The sequence below is a fragment of the Hevea brasiliensis genome, chromosome 10 (assembly GCF_030052815.1).
Source record: "Hevea brasiliensis isolate MT/VB/25A 57/8 chromosome 10, ASM3005281v1, whole genome shotgun sequence".
Classification (NCBI taxonomy): domain Eukaryota; kingdom Viridiplantae; phylum Streptophyta; class Magnoliopsida; order Malpighiales; family Euphorbiaceae; genus Hevea; species Hevea brasiliensis.
In genome coordinates, this window is record NC_079502.1 from 84,991,796 (window position 1) to 85,008,489 (window position 16,694).

Here is a 16,694-nt window from a genome sequence, read left to right on the forward strand (position 1 = left end):
AATGTGACTTCAAACCCGTTACCCAATCATGATGCCAGAAAAGGAAATGGTGTAAATATTGCAGAATCCTAAAACGAGAATTCGATTATGAAAGTGAATCAGTTGATCCCATACTTTGATGAAATTTTCATGATGGCAGTACAGGAAGTGAACACCCTCACTGTATCCATTCTATACATTCTACTATTCCGGTGACCAATGTCGGTCCGGACAATTAGAATGTATGAAAAAATATTTAAACTAGAGTGAGGAGTCATAAATAATTCAAATATTGATAAGAAAAATTTAGGAAAAATTTTAGAAATAAAATACAATTAAGTTAAATGAGCCGGTGCCCTAGCGATGGGTAACCCAGTGGGAAGTTGTGGTCCTCACAGCTAGAAGCCCTAAACCCAGGGAAAAATTCATGAAATATTTTTTGAGACTCCAGAGAAGAGTCATTGAGGTTTCGATGGCATTAGAATGCCAAGAAAATGCTTAGAAAAATTTTTTGATCAGTACAGACGATTTTAGCTCAATAAGCCAAACGGAGGGCATTTTGGTCATTTCGTCTTCAGAGATTATTTTTGGCCAATTTGTCCAGTTAAATAAATAATTATTATGATCTAAAATATAAATAAATATTACTACAAATTAAATTGAAATTGAGTAGAAAAGAAAAGAAAAGAAAATGAAATTTAATTAGGATTATGACATCATGCACATGTAACCATGATGTAATAAAAATTTGTTAGCCAATCACTATTCAACAAGCATTCATAAAAAGGCTAAAATGAGATAAAAAAAAAAAACCCAAAATTCACTCATCTTCTTCCATTTTCTAGAGTTGGCCGAACCACTCTTCATCCTTTTCCTTCATTTTTTTTTCCTTCTCAAACTTTAAATCCTTGCAAAATCACCATAAATTAGTTAGTTCCCAAAACAAAAACTTCATATTTGCTTATGGTAAGAAGATTAAAAGTGAAAGATTGAAGAAAACTTGAAGTTTGCAAGAAGAAGAAAGAGCAAAGTCAAGTAAGTGACCAGACTTTTGCTATTTTTAGTTTAATTCATGTTTAATGGCATGATATGTGTAGGAAATGTAAGAAAATGAAACAAACAAGTGTGTGTGTGCACCCTACAACTTTAGGCAACTATGGTTAGTTAGGGTTAGTGATTTTGCTTGAAAGCAAAGTGTTGATGAGCAGCCCTTGGTGCTAAATGAATGATTGAACTTAGTTGTGTAGGTGAAATGCAAAGATTTGGCATGTATGAATATGGACACTTAACAACATTAGGGTTTGCTCATGTGATGGTTCATTAACCTTGTAATGGTCAATTAGTGACCATTTGAATGTGTATGATGAGGAAATGAAGTGAGTTGAGGCTTGGCATTTGAGTGTGGGTGAGCTGTCTTGGCTGACCTACAGGTCTGAGCATGAGTCCAGTAGGTTTGGGCAGTTATAAATGGAGTTGTAGAGGTTCAATTGGTGCAAGGCCAATTGGACATGAAACTAAACACATAATGGCACAACTTTGGTATAGAAACCCTGCCCAGAAAACCAAACCAAGTTGACCTAAAAATTGCCCTAATCCAGGTGACTTGCATTCTGCCTGGGCAAAATGACCAAATAAATAGTGTCTATTCATTTGGTCATAACTCAGTGTATAAAGGTCCAATTGACTTGAAATTTTACCAACAGTAAGCTGAGATATAGACCTACAACTTTCATGAAAAAACCTAACCCAAATTTTGACCATAACATATTCAAAAAGTGACATGCAGTCACTACACAAAACACTGTAGATTTGGTCGGTCCAGAAAATCTGGAAAGTTTGCAATCTGGCCAGTTATGGTGTTTAGGCCATAACTTGAGTTACAAAACTTCAAATGGAGTGATTCAAAAATAGAAATGTAACTAGACACAATAAGGAACAACTTTCATGAAGACAACTTTGCCAAAATCCTACTGTACAAATGACCAATGGAACAGTAAACATAATGCTTGAAATCTGAAAATTGTGAATAACTAACACTAAGCTTTGAAATTGTATTGGCAACCAATACCAACAACTTTAGAATGCAAAATGTGGTATGTTGGGGATATTAGAACCAATATACCTATTGTCTATGAAAAAGTCGACATTTTAGTTGACTAATGAAATGAATAGTAACCTTATATGTAAAGTACAAATATTCAAGAAATGACTTTATAATATGCCCTAGTAGGCCTAATGTGATTGGTTTGGATAGGTTGGCATGCCAATAGGGTTCTTGTGACACCCCTTACCCGTCTACAGTATATTCGAGTAAGATATGTCACACGGTGTACCGGAACACTCTATTTCATCTCAATCATTTTTATTCTTCCTTAATTTATTTTTATTATACTTTTGAATATAACTTGTGAAATATAACTCATTTAAGTCATTTATTGAAATTATAATTTATTTGAGGTTCCGAAAATTTTACAGAAAATCCGGCAGAGTGCCGGCTAAAAATGGAGAAAACAGTTCTTCGGAACCTGTGAAAAACACTTCCAATAATCATTTCCAAACAATCCCAACTCCATTTCATCAACAAAATCTCAATATGTTTTTCAACAACATTTCCATTTCTCAATCCTTCATCTCATATGATAATCATGTAAAAGTCATAAATAAATATTCACTTTTTCATTCACAAACACAATATCTACTATTTACATTAATACCAAAATACATTACATAAGTTTCAATTACATATGAGAAAATAAAAGTTAATTACAAAATATCAAAATAAAACCTAGTGTCCTACCAATGCACTGATGACGGTGAGGTGACACGGACACTATGCAGAGCTGCAGGAGGTCTCACCCAGTCTATGGTCTACTGGGCTCTCGGTCAGTATCTCCAGAACCTACGCGTGGCAAAAGCAACGCGCTAAGCAATAATGCTTAGTGGTGCTAATAATAAAATAAAAAGAAATAACAGAAAATAAATATGCAGTAAATGTATCGATGTCTTATTGCAAATAAATTTTCAATGAGTATTTGCAGTCTTACTTATTTTGTACTTGTTATATTCATTATTTCGTTAAATTTATCCACTTTCATTTTTGGTTGCCCAAGTAACCTATACTGGACGACTGGACTGGATAAACGGGTAAACTAGCACTGGGTATCAAGTACCTCGGGCCATCACACCATCGGTCACATATGTATCTCGGCAGCAATGTAACAGCTAATAAGCTGTAATAACATCAGGCACAAGGCCAAATGTCAACACAAGGTCAGAATGGCTAAAAGCCATGAAATCACAGAATGGCATAATGCCATGTGCAGTACTGCTAACTGAACCCTATTGGCATGCCAAAATATCCAAACCAATCTTGTTAGGTATACTAGGGCATTTGACACTTTTGAATTTTTCAATTTTTGAATTTCAAGTTTTGGTGTTACTATTCCCTTCATTAGTCAACAAAAATATTGACTTTTATATAAAAAATAGGCACATTGGTTTTAACACACCCAACATACCACATTTTGCACTCAAAATTTGTTGGTATTGATTACCAATACCATTTCTAAGCTTAAAATTAATGGAGCAGAATTTTCAGTTTTCATACCCTATATTTACTGTTCCATTAGTTACTGTTGCAGTGGGAATTTGAGAAAATGATAAACATGAAAGTTGTTCCTTATTTTGTCTAGTTGAATTTCTTTTTTTCAATCACTCCATTTGGAGTTTTGTAGCTCAAGTTATGGTCCAAAAACCACAACTGGCCAGATTGAAAATTTTCAGGGCTAACCATATCTACAATGCAGTGAACAGTGACTGCAACTCCCTTGTTGGATAGGTTTTGGTCATAATTTGGGGTAGGTTTCTTCATGAAAGTTTTTGGTCTATATCTAAGGTTGTTGCTGGTAAAATTTCAGGTCAATTGGACCATTCTACACTGAGTTATGGCCAAATGAATAATCACTGTTCATTTGGTCATTCTGCAGAAACTGGTTGCAGGACACCCGGATTGGGGCAAGTTTTTGGTCCACTTGGTTTGGTCTTATGGGCATGGTTTCTTCACCAAAGTTGTGCCATTATGTGTCTAGTTTCATGTCCAATTGGCCAAATACCAATTGAACCTACACAGCCCAAGTTATAGCTGTCCAAACAGGCTGGACTCACATCCAAACCTGCTGGTTTCACTAGGCAGCATACCAAATCAGTTTTCTAATGCTACAATTCACTCCAAGTTGTGGTCAATTTACCTCAAATGGTCACTAATTGACCATTAGAATGTTCATATACCATTTCATGAGAAAACCCTAATTTTGTTCAAGTCTCCAAGTTCTCAAAGTTCAATTTATACATTAAACTTACAATTTCAACTTAAATCATGTCCTTAAACATGAATTGAGTGAGAGAGAGAATAAATTGGGCACTAACCTTATTGTGTGCCAATCCAAGCTTGAAAAACTCCTTTATTTTCACTTCTTTTTGCTGCCCAAGTATTGCACAAATTGTGATGACCAATTTTTGTGAAGGGAAGATGGGGTTTTATGGTGGGATGAAGGGAGAAATCAAGCTTACAAGGAAGCTTTCATGGAGGTTGAGAGAGGTGAGGGAAAGGGCTGCCGAAATTTGGAAAAGAAGAGCAGAAAGTATGTTAAATTTTTAACTCATTTCTTTCCTTTTTAATTGGTTTAAGAGTGCTTGTTAAAATGTGATTGGTGGAGGCCTTTTTGATGACATAATTATGATGTCATAATTCAAGTTTTCATTCAATTTCTTTTCTTTTCTCTCCTATCCATTTTTAATTCAATTTTTAACAATATTTATTTATATTTTAGATCATAATAATTATTTACTTAACTGGACAAGTCGGCCAAAAATCGCCTCTGAAGGCGAAATGACCAAATTGCCCTCCGTTTGGCTTGACGGGTCAAAATTGTCTGTACCGATTGAAAAATTTTTCTAAATATTTTCTTGGCATTTTAATGCCATAGGAACCTCAATGACCCTTCTCTGGAGTCTCAAAAATTATTTTATGAATTTTTCGCCGGGTCTAGGGCTCCTAGTTGCGAGAACCGCAACTTCTCACTAGGTTACCCATTTCTAGGGCACCGGCTCATTTAACTTGGTTGTATTTTATTTCTAAAATTTTTCCTAAATTTTTCTTATTAATATTTGAGTTAATTATGGTTCCTCACTTTAGTTTAAATATTTTTCCGGACGTTCTAGCTTTCCGGACCGACACTGGTCACCGGAACAGTAGAATGTACGGAGTTGCTACCGGGAGGGTGTTACAGTTCTGATAACAGTACTGCGTATGATGTATGGCTTCATTGCCATTCTGTGTTGATAGCCTATGGCTATACTGAATATGATGTTATACTTGGCTTTATGCCTTATTGTTTTTATGGCTTATTAGCCATTCTGTTTGCACACCGAGAGACACATTGTGACCGATGGTGTGACGGCCTGAGGTACCTGGTACCCAGTACTAGTTTACCCGTTTATCTAGTCCGGTCAATTTGTATAGGTTACTTAGGCATGGAAAAGTATAATTGTAATTGAATTGATTATTAAAGAAAATAAGGAAATGAAATATCAAGATAAAGATAAAAAATGATTACAATAAAATAAAGAAGCTCAAAATCATCAAGAAAACAATTAACAAAATGCATGAAGAAGTTAACATCATAAAATGCAGTTAGCCTTCGACTAAACAATAAGTTAGTAATTATTCATTTCTTATGAACACAATAACTAGGAAATTATTATGTTTATTTGCATATTATATTTTCTTGTATTATTGACACCACTAAGCTTTATGCTTAGCGCATCGCTTTTGCAACGCATAGGTACTGAAGATTTGGATAGAGAGCCCAGTAGATCACAGACTGGGTAAGGCCGTTCACAGTTCTGCATAGTATCTGTGTCACCTCACAGACTACAGTGCATTGGTAGGACACTAGGTCCCATTTTGTATTTTGTGTTTTTTTGTAAGTTTTGTAATTAAAATCTTATTTTATCATGTATATTTGAAACTTATGTAATATAATTTTGTATTAATGTAAGTATTTGTAACTTTGTGATTATAAATACCATGTGAGAATTTATTTATGATTTGAGCATGATGTTGATGTGAAATGAATGAATGACAAATGGAGGAATTGTTAAGAAATTGTTGTAAATTGATGTGATACAAATGGAGTTTGAGAATGATTGGAAATTATTGGAAGTGTTTTCCACAGGTTCCGAAGAACTGTTTTATCCATTTTTAGCCAGTGCTTCGCCGGATTTTCTATAAAATCTTCGGAACCCCAAATGAATTTATAATTTCAATAAATGAATTAAATGAGTTAAATTTCACAAATTGCACTTTATATCCATGAAGAAATAAATTAAGGAAGAATAAAAATGATTGAAATAAAATATGGTGTTCCAGTACACTATGTGGCATATCTTGCTCGGCTACACTGTAGACGGGCAAGGGGTGTCACAGGAAGGGTACATAAGCCCGCAGGGATCCAACTCTGAAAATGGTCAACCCGGGTTAGGATGTCCATTTCATGAAGGAGAAACCAATCATGAGCTACAAAACTGTGATGAATTTAAGGAAGAAGTTCTGAAAATGTTATCACTCAGAATCTTGAGGTGTCAACTGAAGTAAAAAAAAAAAGAGAAGGAAGTAAACATCGCCAAATATGGTAAAGACATCTCAAGTTTTGCTCTAAAAATGGTTTTCTCTACGCCTGCTGCACCAACACCATCAGTACAGCCAAGGACAGTCATACGAACTCCACCACAGCTCCCGGTCACTAATATTCATGCCATCCCTTGGAGTTACAACTTCCAAGTTTTTACACAAAGTGCATCCAGTAGTACTTCTGCTTCTACTCTCAATCATACCTACACATAACCCATCATGACCCCTAAACCATGTTTCACTCCCCACGCTCACTTTAAAATGACCTATATGGGACCTTCTAATGCCTCTAATGATATTGCTCCCCAATTAACACCAAAACCAGTGCCAACCAATAACCCACCCATGCCTGATCAAGAGATAAAATTTATCACTAGAAGTGGGAGGTGTTATGGCAATGATGAAATGGAAAAGAAAAATAAATGGAAAGTAAAGGTGGGAGAGTTACCAACGAATGTAGAAGGAGGGGCCACAGAGGTTGAGAGAGGGAAATCCAGTGAGAAGAAAAAAGAAGATGAATTGTTGTTACAAATAATGAAGCAGAGTGAATACGATGTAATTGAACAATTAAGAAAAACACTTGTTAGAATCTTCTTGCTGTCACTAATATTGAGCTTAGAGGTGCATCGCCATGCCTTACAGAGGGTATTGGATCAGGCCTTTATAACCCCCGACATCACACTGGAGCAATTTGAGAAGATAGTTAGACAAATTCAAGCATCCAATTTTGTCACTTTCTTAGAGGATGAAATAGACCTGGCTGGCTTGAAGCACACCAAAGCTCTTCATGTGACAGTCAAGTGTAAGGGATGTATGGTCGCTAAGGTTTTAATTGACAATGGTTCAGCACTCAACGCTTGCCTAATGCGACCTTGGAAAGACTCCCAACTGACTCATCTGGTGTACGCCAAAGTACCATAGTTGTGAGGGCATTTGACGGTATAAAGAGAAATGTACTGGGAGACATTAATTTGCCACTTCAGATTAGGGCATGTTCTTTTAATGTTATGTTCTAGGTGATGGATATTGAGCCAGCATATACCATGCTATTAGGAAGACCCTAGATCCATTCGACAGATGCAGTGCTCTCAATTCTACACCAGAGGATCAAGTACGTCATGGGTGGCAAAATTATCACGGTGAGAGGGGAGGAAGTTATGCTAGTTACCAAGCCCCAGTCAATTCCTTACGTGGAAACAACTGAACGATCCTTGGAGAGTTCATTCCAAGCACTAGAATTGGAAGGAACCACCCTGAGTGATGGGGAAGCTGCAGTCATAGTCGCAAAGGTGATACTAAGAAATGGCTATAAAGAAGGCAAGGCATTGGGCATCACATTGCAGGGAATTGTCGAACCTGTATCGACTACTCAGAGAAATGGTCACTCCGAGTTAGGATATGAGCAGGATGCTCTGACCGATGGGAGGTTCCGGATGAGAAATATGCTCAAGGATCAAAGATTTGATAGATCGTTTGAGATGATGAAGAGCATCCCAAAAATTGCAGATGTTTTTACCAGGCCAATCATTTAAAACATAGAAGAAGATAGAGAATCTCCCTCAGAGCTATCCATCAATGTTCTACAACCCAACCCCATATCTGAGATGCTGATTTCACCAATCGCCGAAGAGTAAGAACTTAATAATTGGGAAGCCGAGGATTTCCCCATGCTTTATTTCGAGTAAAGTATATTTTGTTACCAATACTTAATTACTCCGTCCATGGTAACAAGTGTGATTCTGTAAATGGATCTTTTCTTATAATGAAACATTAATAAATTAATAGCGCATTTTCTCAAATTCTATATCTAATATTTTCTTTTAAAAGTTCATTGTTAAAATCCATTCTTTAATGTACTCCATTTTCATTTCTTCAGGACTATTGATCAATCCAGATATGATAATTCAATTGACTCTGATATTCCCTATGTTAACTTTGAAAGTTCCATAATCACCATTGACACAAGTGATTCCGAAGAAGAGTGTGTGAAAGAACAAATGAAAGTGAATGAGCCCACTCTAGTGCCCTATGGAGATGAGATGAACACCTGAAATTTAGGGACTGAAGAAAATAAAAAGGAGCTCAAGATTGTGAATAATGAAGAGTTAGAAGACATGGTCCAATTACTAAGGGAGTTCATTGATGTATTCTCATGGGGTTATGATTACATGCCAGGATTGGATTCCCAAATAGTTACACATAAAATTCCCCTAATTCCTGGGATAGTCCCAGTGAAATAGAAACTCAGGAGAATGAACCCCAGCACGCTGCTCAAGGTTAGGGATAAAGTCAAAAAGCAGTATGATGCTGGATTCCTGAAAGTGGTTAAATACCCTGAGTGGGTAGCTAATGTCATCCCTGTAATGAAAAAGAATGGAAGAGTGAGAGTATGTGTTAACTATAGGGACCTTAATAAGGCAAGTTTAAAAAATGATTTTCCTCTACCACATATAGATGTGCTAGTGGATAATACAATAGGATTAGGGAGATGTTCGTGTATTGACGGAGCCTCAAGGTATAATCAGATTTTGATGGACAAAGATGACAAAGAAAAGACTACCTTTATCACCTAGTGGGAAGTATTTTACTACCGAGTGATGCCCTTCGGATTAAAAAATGTGGGAGCTACCTACCAATGTACCATGGTCACATTATTCCATGACATAATGCACAAAGAAGTGAAAGTCTATGTGGATGACATGATCATTAAATCCAGAGGGATTGAAAGCCATGTTAATGCATTAAAAAAGGTATTTGAAAGGCTCAAAGTATCAACTGAAACAAAACTAGGCAAAATATGTGTTTGGGGCCAGATCAAGAAAGCTGTTGGGGTTTATAGTTAGTGAGAAAGGAATAAAAATAGATCAAGACAAGATTCGAGCCATTCAAGAAATGTCGTCCCCAAAGACAGAAAGGAATGTGCATAGTTTCCTTGGAAAATTGAACTACATTTCAGGATTCATCTCAAACCTCACCACCAAGGCTGAACTCCTTTTCAAATTGCTTAAGAAGAACAATACCGTGAAATGGGATGAAGCTTGTCAAGAAGCTTTCGAAAAGATTAAGCAGTACTTGTTAAATCCACCTATATTTTTTCCCCCAGTAACGGGCAAGCCGTTAATTTTGTACATGGTAGTTCAGCAAAACTCAATAGGTTGTGTTTTGGGGCAGCACGATGACACTGGGAGAAAAGAAAGAGCCATTTACTATTTAAGCAAGAAATTCAACGAATGCGAGTCGAGGTACTCGTTCTTGGAAAAGACCTATTGTGCATTGGCATGGACAACGAATCGACTCAAACACTATATGTTGAATCATAAAATGTGGCTCATCTCCAGAATGGATCCAATCAAGTATGTATTTGAAAGCCTGCTCATACCCGGAAGAATAGCAAAGTGGCAGGTCATACTTTTTCAATATGACATTGTCTACATGACAAGAAAGGCAGTAAAAAGAAGCATGATAGCTGATCTCCTGGCAGAAAATCCAATCAACGATTATGAGGCTCTGGACTTCGAATTCCCAAATGAGCATATTAATGCAGTGGGCAGTAATGCTGATGCACCAAATGACGTGTGGGAAATGTACTTGGACAGAGTAGTCAATTTATCCAGTAATGGGATTGGGGCAGTGCTGGTATCCCCAGATGGGAAACATTTCACAATAGCTGTCAAGCTAAGATTTGACTGCACTAATAACATAGTGGGGTATGAAGCCTATGTGAGTGGCTTACAAGCTGCCATTGAAATGAAGGTGAGAAAATTAGAGGTGTACGGGGATTTAGCCCTGATCATTTATCAAGTCAAAGGAGAATGGCAGAGTAAAGATCCAAAATTGATCCTATACCAGAAATATCTCCTCGATCTAATCAAGGAGTTTGAAGAAATTTCCTTCACTCACCTGAACCGTGACAAGAACCAATTCCCTGATGCCTTAGCTACTCTAGCTATGATGACTCAAATGGAGGAGAGACAGATAACACAGTTATTTCGAATCAAAGCAAGGAGTGAGTCAGCATACTGCTTTATGATTGAAGAAGAGACAACCAACAAACCTTGGTATCATGACATCTAGACGTACATCAAAACTAGGGAATACCCTCCTAGGGTAAGTAAAAATGAAAGAAGAATGATCAGGAGGTTAGTGCTGGGATACTTCCCCAGTGGCAAAATCCTATACAAGAGGAGCTCCAATGGTGAATTATTGAGGTGCGTGGATGCAAAAAAAATAAAGAGAATTCTTTTTGAAACCCATGAAGGGAATTGTGCTACTCATAACAATGGGTACATGATGGCCAAACAAATCTTAAGACAGGGTTATTTTTGGACTACTTTGAAAAAGGACTGCATTGAGTATTTCCAGAAATGTTATAAGTGCCAAATCTACACTGATCGAATGAACATTCCACCTCATCAACTCTGTAACCTTGTCACTCCTTGGCCATTTGCAATATGGGGCATTGATGTTATTGGTCCAATTAATCCGAAGGCATCCAATGGTCACAGGTTCATTTTGGTGGCCATTGATTACTTTACTAAATGGGTTGAAGCTACCTCATATGCTCATATCACTCAAAATACATTTCTGAAGTTTCTCAGAAATAACATCATCTGCAGATACGGCCTTCCCCATGAGATTATCACCGATAATGCTAAGAATCTGAATGGTCCGAATGTTCGGAAGCTCTGCAATCAGTACAAGATACATTATCTCAACTCATCATCGTATCGACCCCAGATGAATGGGGCTGTCGAAGCTGCCAATAAGAATCTCAAATGAATAATAAAAAAGATGACCATCACTTACAAAGATTGGCATGATATGCTCCCATTTTCCCTTCATGCCTATTGAACCATTGTGAGGACATCAACTGGGGCAACCCCTTACTCGCTAGTCTATGGAATGGAAGTTGTCTTACCCATAAAGGTTGAGATTCCCTCTTTGAGAGTTCTAAAGGAGGCTGGGTTAGATGAGGAAGAATGGATTCAATCAAGGATAGATCAGTTGAATTTGATCGATGAGAAAAGATTAACAACAGTATGTCATGGGTAGTTATACCAAAGAAGGATAGCCAGGGCATTTGACAAAAATGTACACCCTCACGAATTCCAACTAGGGGACTTAGTCTTGAAGAAGTGCTTCTAAATCAAAGTGATTCCCGGGGTAAATGGTCACCAATTTACAAAGGACCTTACGTGGTTAAGAAGGTATTTTCCAGCGGTGCACTGATCTTAACTCACATGGATGGGGAAGAGCTACCTAGGCCAATAAATGCAAATACTGTGAAAAGATATTGCACATAAAAAAAAAGTAGGAGTGAAAACCTAAAATGGCGCTCCTAGCAAAACGTGAGAAAAAAGGCAAAAACCTACAAGGGTGCTTTCTGCAAAATGAGTGAAGGGTGAAAACCCAGAAGGGCGCCCTGAAAAAAAAAAAAGGAGGGGGGGGGGGGGGGCTAGGGGCGCAAACCCGAAAGGGCATTCCTAGTTAAAGAGGGCGGAGAAATAAGGGGGCTTAAGATCAAGGGGCAATAAGTTACCATTGCACAAACGCTCTTCAGAAGGTCGCTTGAAACGCTCATGTTCAAGATTTTGTATTTTGTTTTTCGATCTCCTCATGTTCAAGATTCCAAATTCTGGGACATCTTGTGATCAGTTACCTCGCTCGAATTGTTTAAGTTTTTAACCAAGTTGATGTTTTAATCGATCTTTAATAAGCGGTCTTGAACTTAGCAAATTCAGGCTAGGACCAAATCTCAAATCACTTTTATATGTCTCCAAGTTTTGATGGATTTTCATTCATAAGGCTTTTCGATCTTGCATTCGTGATTTCTTTAAGCAGTCATGTTTCACGATTAATAATCGACCTTAAGTTACGTGTCTGAGCTTATCCGATCAAGTGGGAGTTAATTCGATACTCATCCATACTTAATTTAATATTTTTCGATCTCACCAAGATTTGATCACAAAAAAAAAGAACTTCAAAATTCATTCCAAGAAATAAAATACACAAGTCATTCAGCACGAGGATCTTCCCTAGCTTGCTCTTTAGTTACATCTTTAACACTTACTCCCTCTTCTCTCTCTTGTTTGCCCTCACTCTCGGCTTCAGCACCCAAAGCAAGTTCCTCAAGCCAGGCAAAGTCCTCATTGGGATAACGTTTGATGAGCTCGACAAGGAGATCACTATGAGCCTTCACAAAAGCCCCAGCTTCTTTCATCAAAGCCTCCTCATCCTTCGCTTGAATCTCTTCAGAGAACTTAACCTGAACAACATCAAGCTCCTTTTCCAGCTGAGCTGCCTTCTCTTCGTAAGACTTCATTTGTTCTTCTAGCTCGATGATCTAGGCATTCGCGATAGAAAGTTGGTTCTGCATTGACACCACGTCTTGAGACATCCTTGACATCTCCCTCTTCATAAGATAAACCTTCTCTCTGACTGCATGCTGGGTTGCCATTGCTTCCGAGCTCAAGCTAATTGAAAGGCTGAGAAGGTCATCAATATTTTCAGAACCCATTCTGGTCCGATCCTCAGGGAAACAGATCGTGGTGCTCTCTATTTTTGCCAAATCAAGTTTGCCCCGCACCGATTTGTTCTTCTCCAATGATTGGAGTAGTATTCTAGCAGCTTGTGAAAGAGGTCATCCAGACGAAGATCCCTACCCCGAGGATCCGCCCTCTGAAGCTGAAGTGATCGGAGGTTGGGGAGGAATTTCAAATTGGGCAAGAGGCTCCACGATAAGGATTTGCACCTCTGGGATAGGTTGATCTTGGATTAGAACTTCCGAGCTCGTCTTTTCAGTTTGGGCTCTCTTCTAAGCTTCAGATCTCTTTATTTCTAATACCTTCGTGCTGAGCTCTTTATTCCACTTGCGACTCTCTTTTGCAGATTCACCTCCAGCCATACCTGCACATAAAAGTTAGTGAGCTCACTAAGGATATAAGACTTAAAGTTCGAGTTTTACCGGGCCCAGGGCCGAGATTAGAGAGTTATAGCTCGTAGTCCTCGTGGGCGATCAATCGCATCATCCACCATTTCAGCTCGGCCATAACTACTTTTGAACATGAGCATTTATGAACAGTCGCTTGATTCTTCAATTCCTCCACCATGGCATCCTCATCTTTGTTTAAATTGAGCTTCTTTGGCACTTTAGGGACCAGATAATTCCAGCTACATGCAACACCCTCAAAACCATTCAGATCCTTATTCCTAAGTATGAAGAACCGATCTTTCTAGTTCTTCAGCAAGGAAAGGAGATCGGTGAAGAGCCCGCATTCTATTTGGCTTGGAAAAATCAGTATTCGTCGTCCTTTTGCTGAGTAAGCCTATAAAATTCAGCAAAAACCTTCGCCATAGGATCAAGTCCCTTAGCTTGGCAAAGACCTCTGAAGGCCACCATAGTTCGCCAAGAGTTCAGATGCACGTGGGTTATGCAGACATGGTGAAACTTTAGAATAGCTTTGTAAAATTTATGCAAGGGAAACCGGAGCCTGGCTTTTAATTGTTCTTCATACACCATGATCCGATCAGTCTCATCAAAAAAGTGATCTGCATGGCATTTTATCAGCTCGTAAGATTCGATCCGAAGGTTATATTCTTGGCCAATCAATTGGAGATTAGCTTCCATTAAAACCGATGGTAGTTCGTCCACAAGTTAATTTTCTTTTCTTGGGGCCGAAGTTCTAGCCTGTTTTGATTCATCCGGTTGACCAAAAACTGGAATAATGGCTGTGGTGAGTTCAGGTCACCCACTTGGCCCAACCGCATCGCCTTCGTCTGATGTCTATGAAATGTGGATGGAAGGAGGGCTTGCAACTCTTTGACCTTTGGCGCTGCTCATTTTCAAACAATAAAGATAAATCTGATCAGAAAAAGATCAAAACCCTTACCAAAGTATAAGTCGTCGCCAAAAAATACAAGAAATGAGAGAGAGCATTAATGTTGTTCAAAGAATCAGAAAACAGCATAAGTATGTAAATGGCTAACCAAACCCCCCCCCCCCCCCCCGCCCCCTCCTATTTATACTCATCCAAGCATTAAATGCTCACGAGGCCCTAGGTGACGCATCGATTAGCAGGATCTGATCATTTCAATGACGCAACAAAGCAAAATTCCAGAAGCATGGCAAGGAGATCAGACAAGTAAGATCGGCTAACAGGGATCGACCATAGATCAGATAGAACAAGGTTTTGAACCAAATGAATTGGTAGAATGGGGATTCGATGAGGGATCAGATCGGATACAGTTATTAGAGATCGAGAAAAATAATCAATGCAATAATAAAAAAATAGAATAAATTGAATCAATTTTGAATAAATAAGACTTCATTTCATTTTCAAAGGATCAGATTACATTATTTGGGTAATCTCTCAAGATCAGCAATTACAAATGTCCCTACACTCCATTCTACCTATTTTGCTCTCATAGTTCGGATCACTACCGATCTCAAGAAGCCGTTTAAGAGATATGTGGAGATCGAGAGGGTAGCTCTCATCAACTATGGTAATGACTACAGGAAGCTCGGTGTCATCGTCAATGTCATCGACTAGAACTGAGCCACAATCGGGACCCCTGACATGGTTAGGAGCCAAATGAACTTCAAGAGGCGGTCACTGACATCAAGATTGAAATTAGCAGTTTCCTTGTCCGAGATTGATCCGCAGATCATACTAGTAAACTGGCTGGAGATCTGCATTGTAGTCATTTTGGACCTTGATCGGTAAATTAGTCTGGTTCCCCTATCATCATCAGATGATGCTCTCATAATTCTCCACTTGCCAGAATCATCCATATTCAGGCAATGAGTAAGAAGACGATTGAAAAAAGATCAAGGCGGTTGTCATGATGAAAATTCTCACCACAAAAGTAAGGATTAAAAAGGGAGAACATTAGAAATCCACCGGAGGAAGAGTGTTGAGTGTGAGAATGACAGAATTCTCTCCCGCATATATATAGGGTCTTGGCATTTAATGCACACAGAACTTAAAGTAGCTCATCGGTAATCGAAGAATTTGTTGCTTTGACCGATACAGGTTGGATACAAAAGAAATTAGCAAATAGGACGGGATCGGAAAGCAAGAAAAGATCGGACGAGGAAAAGTGGAAAGGAATCGGAATAACCAGCCTCAGATCGGTCAATCATAAAAAGAGATCAGGTAGACCGAGGAATGATCAGAGAGCTTAGGGAATCAAATCACTTCTAATCATGACCCTTAATTCATAAGACTAATTCCCCTACCGTCGGATCCGAGTTAGTTAAAGCTTTTGGGGTACGATGTAATCCTCACCACTCATATCATTTGTAAGGATGCACTCCTCACCGTTGGATTTCAAACAGTGACAGCAGCCCAGTACATCTCAATTTATACCATTGATCATAATTGTAAGGATGGATTTAAGGTCCTTGGATCAAAAGTAAATAAATGATTTAGCACCTTTTATTTCCAGCCCTTGGATCTATTTTTGTAAGGCAAGATCTCTGATGGTCAGATAAAAGAATGAAAGGACACAAATTCTGAACCAAATCCCAACCTTCAATCCTGATTCTCTTTAATTCTAAGACGTCGGATCATGTCCTTTTAAATCCAAACCCTCCATCTCTTCTTGCTAGAATCCTGACCCTCTATTTTGAGTACCCATTCTCTATAAATACCTAATGCAATACTGTAAAAAGGATGGTTATTATCGTCAGAAACATTTGAATTTCGATATAGCTTTATTGCCTTTCATTCTGAAGCTCTTAAAATTTCTAGAGACTTTGGAAATAAGTTTTCTAAAGGATCTTATTACTAGAGCTACGGGTTTTGTAATCCATACTCTTGACAATTGTGCACCGTCTTGACAATTTGATCACAGTTCATCATTAAGTCCTCACTTTCATCACCTTCAGTAGTTCAAAGTCACTTTGTTGTCTCAGCTTTTGTAGCTCTAGATTCGCAGGGCATCGATATTGGCTCATCCATTATTTCAGCTCTCTACAGGTAAGTGTTTAACTTATCACTAAGTATCACTAGCCTATGTTTAT